The sequence below is a fragment of the Rhododendron vialii genome, chromosome 6a, assembly GCF_030253575.1.
Source record: "Rhododendron vialii isolate Sample 1 chromosome 6a, ASM3025357v1".
NCBI lineage: Eukaryota > Viridiplantae > Streptophyta > Magnoliopsida > Ericales > Ericaceae > Rhododendron > Rhododendron vialii.
In genome coordinates, this window is record NC_080562.1 from 28,450,167 (window position 1) to 28,458,511 (window position 8,345).

General features: G+C 37.1%; 1 long non-coding RNA gene across 2 annotated transcripts; it reads right to left on the minus strand.

Moving 5' to 3' along the window:
- Nucleotides 1-2,025: 2,025 nt before the first annotated feature.
- On the minus strand, nt 2,026-5,399 carry LOC131330105 (uncharacterized). 2 transcript variants are annotated; one of them, XR_009200955.1, is made up of 5 exons: nt 5,216-5,399; nt 4,946-5,135; nt 3,696-3,802; nt 2,767-2,929; nt 2,026-2,155 (listed from the first exon to the last, which is right to left on the minus strand). It is a non-coding gene; the product is annotated as an uncharacterized LOC131330105 (long non-coding RNA). The 2 variants fall into 2 exon arrangements; XR_009200954.1 differs by having other exon boundaries at nt 4,946-5,399.
- Nucleotides 5,400-8,345: the final 2,946 nt, after the last annotated feature.

Sequence of the window (8,345 nt, forward strand, 5' to 3'; positions counted from 1 at the left end):
CCAATTCTGGCCCCCGAAATTCTGGAATTATCCGAAGATACTCAGCTTTGAATTCAAATGCATTTCCAGCGGTTGTAGTCGGAATAACGATAGGAGATACTTGAGGAGCCCGTTCTGGATTCAGATAATCACGTAGAGTACGAATTGGAATTTCTTCGGTCATTGGGCCTTTGCGATTGCGATTTAATTTGCGAGGCGGAGAGTGGGCAGGATACGCCCTGACAATGCTACGGATTCTTGGCGGTGAAGAAGAGCGATGAAGCCGATTGAAAATTTGGCTTCGATAAATAGGCATAAACTAACACAACTACTAACTAACTACCAACAAACTACCAGACTAGAAGGGCTATGCCGCCACCTCAACTTCAACAAACAGAATATGCAAGGGGTTATGCCACCACCTCGGCTAAGCAATATAATCAAATTTAAGCTAACTAACTAAATTAACTAACTACACTAACTAAGAACAAACTCGATATTTAGCCTGGTTTCGTTACACCTCAAGTTTAGTACAACCAAGTTAGAGGTATCCACCAAACTAAATATGAACTAACACATAAACTACTAAACTACTACTACTAGACGAAAGCGGGATACTTACAGTGGTTTGTCAAACCTCCAAGAAAGCCATAATAAGAAATCCCCGGCAACGGCGCCAAAAATGCTTCGTTCGCTCCAATATAAGGAATAACGCCCCAAGCGTAGGGCTTAATACGTCAATTGAAACATGATAATCCGGAAGACCAGGATCGTACCCAAGGGAAAAATTAATACGGCTTGGTTGGATTTGTAGATGCAAGCAAGGGCTCTCAGCTTTTAGACAACCAACTTGGTTTTATGTGTGTAGTGGAAAGTGAATGGGCTAAATTGAAAAGCGAATAAACTAAGAAAAAAGGCATGTTAGGTCTAGGAATTACTAACACTCACGACTCAAGTTAAACTGCAATTCTCACCCAATTACACAGTTCAAGATACACAATTAAAGTTTCCAAATCGAAAAATAGAATGGTTCGATTATCAAGCTTGCTCTAGAATTTATTTAGCAAATGTCTCGTGCATCAGAGTTTCAAGCATCATGTGTGGTAAGTAGGCGAAACTCTTACCTACACATGATCAAGGAGATTAACACCTTAGCCATTTGACAAATAAACCCGAACCCCACATCGATTCTCGAACCAAATGTTTAAACTTTATGGTGAAAAACGCAATTCTACTTGAGCCATAAGGTGTTAATCACCCCATGACCTAACCTTGGAAAACTACTCACACATATCTATTGAGATAGGAGTAAGCAAAAATCTACTTAGCATAATTGAATTAACAACACTAGAAGAAAATTGGATTAAATGATAGATCGAAAGATTTACTACAACTTTAATAAAGACGACAATATCAAAAACTAATTAATTAAGACAGAAAAATAAAGATTCAAAGCTGAAAAATGAAGAACAATCAAGAACAATTCAAAATCTAGATCTAGATCTAAAATTGATGCAATCAAATCTATTCTACTTCTTAGTTCAATGACATCACGGGCTTTTATACTCCAAGGTTCGCGCACGGAATATTCTCAGGAGATGCTCTGAAAATCTGCTCTAAGTCCCTCGGTACCGATGGAGAAGGCCTTACGCTGGTCTGCTAATGAACTCGGTACCGATAGGAGAAATTAAGTGGAATCAATGCCGAACGGCTTATCTGTTGTCGCTGGAAGGGGCTCGATACCGATAGAAGAAATAGTATGGTATCGGTACCGAGCTGCTTATCTCCAGCACTTGACTTTTGGTCCACGCCTTGGCCTTTCGTGCCGTCGGGTCCTCTCCGGGTCTTTCCGGCTTTAGCATTTGGGGCTCGGCTACCCTCAAGGGTCATCCATAGCATTAACAACAGCTTATTTGCACGAGTTTTCCTGAAATATCTTAAAAACACCTTACGTGCAAATATAAAAGAAAACAACTAATTTAACGACATAATTAAACTAAACTAAGGACTTGGCGCACCCTTAATGTCATTGTCAAGTGCTTATCACAATGCATAGCCTTCGGGAGTGTGGAGGAGTACGTTCATTCATTGCTTGTTTCTCAAGTGGAGATCTTGGCTCATTTGGTTGTCCGCTTCGTGCTTCTTTGTTAGCCAATGCCTTCTTTAGGCTCTCAATCTACAAATGCGCGAGCAGATCAACTACTAAGTATTTCGCTGGCTTATAAACGGGGAAAAGGAACTATGCTTCATACTCTTATGTGCAACTATAGCTGATTGAAAGAAAATATAAATGTTTACAAAATAGCTAAAGAAGTCATGTAAGTATAAACCAAGATACGGCACATAGTTGAGTGGGGAAAAAAACTGGTCTCCACATAGTTGTTTTCTGTCAAAACCAACCTAAGAACATGAAACAGGTGCTGAGAGCTTTAAACAGTGTTCGCTAAACATCGCTGCAGGTGTGCATCCTACATAGAAGAGAATAGCAGAAACTGTAATGTCCATGTTGTATAACACCGGATTATGTTTTTCCACGAAGTTGTGGATAGCAAACATTTGTAGACTCAACCAATCCAATGGACAAGGAGTATGATGCTGAAATACAAGCCAAAAGCAGCTGATGTCAGGGATCTCCATTGGAGACGATATATTGGGCCTCATTAATGTCTAATAATAAATCACTTCTCATCAGTAAGCTTTTGCCCAATTTTTGGTCCAAATACCAGTGTTGTATCAAAATTCCCATGGCATGCAATGTTATACTGATTTCAACAGAGATTTATTCACCTGTTCTTTGAGTGCCTTAACCTTGGTGCTATCCTTGTTCATACGAGCTGCACCAAGTTCCACATCGAGGCTCTCTGAGCAAACTTCAAAGTACTGATTGTCTCCCTGAACGAATCTACTTCGGGACTCACATGAGCAAACATCAATGTTTTCGCATGCCCCCCTGCACCATATAGAAACTTTGTCATTAAATTTTTTGCACAAAATGCCAACCAAACAAGTTTTTGAAAAGTGTTTTACAAAACTGATTCTAAAACAACCACCAAGTACGGGATACGCATGTTTTTAGATCTCCGCCACAGGGGATGGTACTAGGTGTTGTGATCCTGACCAATTGACTGATATGGAAAAGCCTATAATGCAGCAAGTCATGTAGGGATTTGAACAATCGTGCCAAGTAATAACGAGCTTATTTTAAACAGTGTTTAAAATTGTATATAACAACCTAAAGAGTTCTGTAAGGAATATAAGAACTCTTCTGAGCCAAACATGAAAGAGATTTGTTAATGTACCGTGCCTCCTTAAGCCCATCTCCTGTAACTTCCAACTTGGCGACCCTTTCACTTTCCGCAAGGTCCACCAAATGAAGGCAACTGCGAAGTATAATTCCAGACATGTCTTTACCATGCACAAGAACTGTCAAGATACTGCAAATAAAATTGTTATTTTGTTATTTTAGTTCCTATGGCAACAGTCAAATTTCCGGAAGAAACTACTTAAAGGCACTATGATGCAGCTGTAACCGGCATCCAAGAAAGACAATAAATTTTCTCTTGACGCAGGTGCAAGTCCCATCCATGTCCATATATGCCTAACGAACAGTGTGTGGAATACCTATTATTGGGAAATCATGTTGCTAATAAACACAGAAAGATATGAAGGCATCCACGATCTTTACAAGTGTTCAAGCACTAAGGTGGTATCGTTACAGTGTTACTCGCAAGGGTCTTAACTTTTAGAAGACGCATGAAACCTGTGGGCTCGTTTAGTGCAATTGAACCAATGGGCAAAACTGAATGCAGCTCATACCCAAAAACTGCACGAACCACAGATGTATTCATTACTTTGACCAAAACAAGAATGATAAACAGGAATCATCAGTGCATACAACAGTTGGAGGCATACAATAGTTGGTGCTTCTTAAAGATCACAGAGGCAAAGCCACCGGTTCAAGTCAGTCAGCCATTGGGGTGAAGGCAAAAGAGTCACTTAAAATAGCTCTTTGTCTATAATCTAATGATAAACTAAAACCATGGAGCTGCTGTTAGACATATCAGATCATTTGGATCCCAGTCTTAATTATTCACGTACAAATAGCTAGGAGGAATACACCTTCAACTGATTTTTCATGAACAACTAAAAAACCACGGAACTGCTGCTATATTATCAAATGATTCGGACCCCAGTTCTACTGATGTATTGATAGGTTCTAAATCTTCAGGAGGTATATCCCTTCAGAAGTTTAGAGTGACATTTTGCCAATCAAAAAAAAGGTTTAGAGTGACATCGATAAGAACTGAATTTGGAGACTTCCAAACTGACAGCAAACTTACCAAGCATGCACCAAAAATGGGTCAGTTTTCTCCTCACACCCAAGGACTACTACAATAACTATCAGACCAAACAACTGCCATGTTCCACTGAGTTTTTTCTTCTTTTATTATTATTTTGTTTTATTTTTCTATTTTTTTGGGAGGAATTTCAAATTATATTACCAACCAAAGAGAACAAGTTCAAAGAACGAAATATAATGGTGTTGGCTAGGATTCGAGCCCGGCTGTTGAGTCGCAATGGCGAGAAAAAGTGCTCACTAAAAAATCTTTGTTTAGTTAATTTCGTCCTTATTATTTTCTAAAAAAAAGTTCGGGCATAATATTTTACTTCTTACAAATCAAAAAATAAAATATTAATAAAAGGTCAAGAATAGATTAAAGGGGAGAGTGATTTTCACACTCTCCTTTTTGATATCCACACACCTTTTTTTGTTTTTAAGTTAAAAGTGTATGTATTTTTTCAATTAAAAAAAAGGAGTGGATGTAAAAAAAGGTAGTGTGAAAATCATTACCCTAGATTAAAAACTTTATAATACCTCACATTTTATTGCAATATACTTGTCAATGTTGTCACATCAAGTTATGCAAGTAAGATATTTACTAATGAACTAGCGAAATGACTGTACCTGCACTTTCTTATTCGATAAATCATATAGTAAACCCGAAGAATAAATTTTCAATCATTCACTCCTTGTTAGTCAGAGAGAGACTATTCCACCACCACCAGTGCACCAGTGCACCGCTGCTGATGAGAATAAGCTTGCATGTTGAATTGTTGATGCCCGAAGGTACTCCAAAAAATAATGCAACTCCAACCTAAAACAGGTTGGACACAAATTAAGATCAAAACAATTTAAGAGCGACAACATACACCAAAAAATCAATCCAATCTCTACCTAAAGAATTTATTAATAAACCGCTATACTTTGGTTTCGAGGAGGCTCATCCACACCTCTGCTATCAAACCACACAAAAGATACAAACAATATAAGTTGAGATAAAAATAAATAAATAAATAAAAGAGAGAGAGAGAGAGAGAGAGAGAGAGAGAGAGAGAGAGAGAGAGAGAGAGAGATCATTTTAAACACATCCTACATGGCTACGTAATTGCAAACCAATAAACAAATACTATACTTTATTTCAGAAGGGTTCACCTCGCAAAAACTGAAAAATATAGGGAGAGAAACATTTGCTATTTACAAAAAATTCTAGGAGTAGATTTTGAGATTTTAGCTTCCAAAAAACTATTGTTAGTGTTTGTCAAAAGTTCCTTATAACAAATTTTGAGAAAGCTAAACTAGAAAATAAAATCAGATTCTAGAGAAACTGGCTTTCAGGTACTTTTTGAATTAGATTTCAGATTGTAAGTACTCCAGAAGCTGAATTTTAATTTTTTTGCCGTAAACAGTATCAACTTTACAACAACTTAATCATAATCACACAACTTGATGTAGGACAAAAATTCAGGAAATTTCAATTTTATGGAAACTTTATTCTAGGAATTATTCGTTTTAGGAATTCCCCTTTTAATGCCACTTGTTTAGGCATATTCCTATTAGTCTTTTAATTTTGTTAGTTTTTGTTTCCAAGTATTGTTTTGCTTGGTCTCCATTTTAAGCAATTACCTTATTGTTAGGACTCCTACTAGTATAAATAGGGGTGTAAGTTATTCAATTATTAAAACTTTTAAGCTTTTAATCAATAATATTATAGAGATTTTCTCTTTCTTTCTTGTGCGCAAGAATTGATCGTTGTGATGAGTTGTTTATCTCGTTTGGACTAGTATGCTAACTAGTCTCTCGTGAATTCCGCTGCGTCAAGTGGTATCAGAGCAAGGTTTTGCCTGGTTCGATGGCACCAAACACAAAAGAAGACACACCCATTGACGTTGGTCGTGGGCTTACTGACCTAAGGAGGATGGTGGAGGATCAACAAACACAATTGACCGAGATCTGTCAAGATACCCACACTCAGTTCGCTGAGATCCGTGAGATGCTGCAGGGGTTGACTCTACAAAATCGCCAAAGGCCAGAAAGGGTTGAGAAGGATCGCGCGTTGGGATTTGCCCATCGCCAACCTCCTAACCAAAATAGGAACCGTGTTGAGGGATTTGCCCGCAACCAACCTATTCACTATAACGTCTCCAGAGGATATTCTTATTATCATTACGATAGTAGGAATAAATTTGAACGTGAGCTATTCGAGAACCATGATGCTTATCAGTCGATAAAGCGACAACCAAATTTCAGGTATTACGATAATTTGCCAAAATTTAGTGGTCTTGAATTTTTTGAAGATCGTTTGGATTGGATTCTAAACATCGAAGATTCCTTCGAGTATGCAAAAATTCCAACAAAACAAATGTGGAGGTATTTGTTAGTGAAGCTTATGGGACCAGCGCTACGATGGTGGCTAGATATGCAATTTCTAAGAGATCGATTGGGCAAGCGTCGAATTTATGCATGGTACAGAATTAAAAAATGTATGATGGAGAGATTTTTACCAAGGAATTATGAGCAATTGTTGGAGGAAAAATATAGGCCAAAACAATATCATGCAGAACAAATTATTGTAGAAGCCGTGGGAGAGGTCAACATTGAAGTTGAAGGTCAAGACAAAACTAACATCGATGCTTGTGTGCAAAAGGATACTGAAATTGTTTCTGATGCGGTTGCGAAGGAACAAAAGAATATTGCATTGGAGGTTTGTGCGTTTGGGCTTGATGAATCACCCACAATGGAGTTCACTACAACACTACAAGAAAATATGGTTATTGCTGAAATCCGATTTTCTGACAAAGGAGTGCCAACCAACTCTATAATAAATCAAAGTCTAGAGAACCAGCAACTTCAGCATAAGGTTCTAGTTGTCGATTTTCTTGGAGTGCAACAATTTGATTGGGTTCCCAACATTCATCTAGTGAATTTTGTCAACAAGTTAAGGCATGCTAAGAAACAATCTTTGCAAATACACTTTTTCTTGAAGTTTTATTTCAAGTTAAGAAAGGAGTTGAAGTATTCTAAGTATCTGTTTCTTTGGCATGGAAGATGGCAGATTCCCAACGAGAACTCGAGGCCGAGTTCTTTTGAAGAAAATGAGACTGATGTAGGACAAAAATTCAGGAAATTTCAATTTTATAGAAACTTTATTCTAGGAATTATTCGTTTTAGGAATTCCCCTTTTAATGCCACTTGTTTAGGCATATTCCTATTAGTCTTTTAATTTTGTTAGTTTTTGTTTCCAAGTATTGTTTTGCTTGGTCTCCATTTTAAGTAATTACCTTATTGTTAGGACTCCTACTAGTATAAATAGGGGTGTAAGCTATTCAATTATTAAAACTTTTAAGCTTTTAATCAATAATATTATAGAGATTTTCTCTTTCTTTCTTGTGCGCAAGAATTGCTCGTTGCGACGAGTTGTTTATCTCGTTTGGACTAGTACACTAACTAGTCTCTCGTGAATTCCGTTGTGTAAAAGATATCTTAAATCATGCCAAAACAAGCGGCATTAAAGAAAATATATTTCCTAATTAATTAAAATAAAATTCCTAATTCTTGTAGACTAAGAATCCTAATAAAGGTAGAAATCAAAATCAAACCGAATACGGAAAGTTAATAATTCTAACCTAAATGAAAATATTCCTAGCCAAAATCTTATTCTAAAACAATACAAATAAAATACAAAAACTCTCCATTTTTGTCCTACATCAGTCTCCTTTTCTTCAAAAGAACTCGCCCTCGAGTTCTCATTAGAAACTTGCCACCTTCCATTCCAAAGAAATAGATATTTGGAATACTTCAACCTCTTGCTCATTTTCCAAAAATCATTCAAAGAGGAGTGTACTTGTGATGATCTTTTCTTGTGATTCTTCAACTTGTTGACGAAATTGACGAGATGAACATCGGGAACCCAATTAAATTGTTTCACTCCAAGAAAATCGACAAAGTAACCTTTATGTTGATATTGCAGATTGTCTTGACCTTGAACTAGTTCTAATTCCTCCAATTTTTGTAAAATATATGGATC